This window comes from Octopus bimaculoides, chromosome 3, assembly GCF_046866305.1.
Source record: "Octopus bimaculoides isolate indiv1 chromosome 3, ASM4686630v1, whole genome shotgun sequence".
In the NCBI taxonomy this organism is placed as follows: Eukaryota; Metazoa; Mollusca; class Cephalopoda; order Octopoda; family Octopodidae; genus Octopus; species Octopus bimaculoides.
In genome coordinates this window covers 160,756,654-160,758,020 of record NC_142930.1, presented here as the reverse complement: position 1 = coordinate 160,758,020, position 1,367 = coordinate 160,756,654, and positions in this window count along the sequence as shown.

Below are 1,367 nucleotides of genomic sequence, written 5' to 3'. Positions count from 1 at the left end.
ACCACACACACATACACATCTATCTCTATATCTATCTATCTACCTATATGAATCTATCTATATATCTGTCTATATTTCGTTAGATAGATAGATAGATAGATAGATAAACAGACACATATATGCGTTATATTTTGTGATTTCTAAAGTTATGTCTCTTAATATCTCTGCTTATATGCCTTTCCTGTCTGATAGGTTGACTCTTTATCTGTCTGTTGTCAGTCTGCTTTTATATCGCCCTCACTAACAGTCTATGCCTATCCTACAGTGTACCTTCCCGCCTTTCACTTCCATTTTCACTTCCATACTCTCTCTCTCTCTTTCTCTCTCTCTCTTTCTCATATCTCTGTCTTCTAAATTTATCGCAATTCTATTTATGTTTATCGAAAATTTATTCACCATTTTCTCTTTTCCTCGTTTGTTTGTCATCCATCTTTCTATTTTTCACCCCACCTCACCTCCTCCTTTTATTTTTCTGTTTCTTTTTTTTTTTGTGAGAATCATTGCGTCAATGAAAATTGCAGTTTCTTCGCCTCTGTATAACACCTTTAAAATATATTTCCAATACTTTCCTTTGTAACCAATATAAATAATAATGAAGAATGCAGAGAATTTGTAAATCTTCAATAGCAATTATGAATACAAATTACTTTATGCAGTTGAACCTTTGTAAACCGAATGATATAGGAAATGACATTATATCTGATAGAAAAAGTATTCAGGCAATGGAATTTACTTTCTTTACTTCGATAATAAAAGGATTTTTTCTCTTTCTTTCTAAAGTCCCACGCTACTCACCCAAAGTGCAATAATAATTTCATTGAATTATAAAGCATCCCGATTTTTTACGCTTTTTTTTTAAATATATTTTCTCACACTCACCAAAATGTATATATATATTGATATAATTTGTCAGTTTTAACCAGGTATATATTGGCGTGTTTGTGTGTATATATATATATATATATATATATACACACACAAACACACAAATATATATTTGCATGCGTCTATGTGTATCTTTAGACACACACACATATATGTGTATATATATATATAATACTTTTATATACATACACACGGATGTATATATATACATATATATGTATACATATACAGTTATACACGTTAATATTATTTGACAGGTAAATACAGAATGTTATGGATATATATATATACATACTGACATACATACATGCATACGTATATATATATATATATATATATATATGTGTGTGTGTGTGTGTGTGTGTGTGTATGTGTGTGTGTGTGTGTGTGTGTATACAGATAGATATATATATATACATACATAATACATAAAGAGAACGATAGATAGATAGATAAATGGATAGATAAAGAGAGAAAGAGTG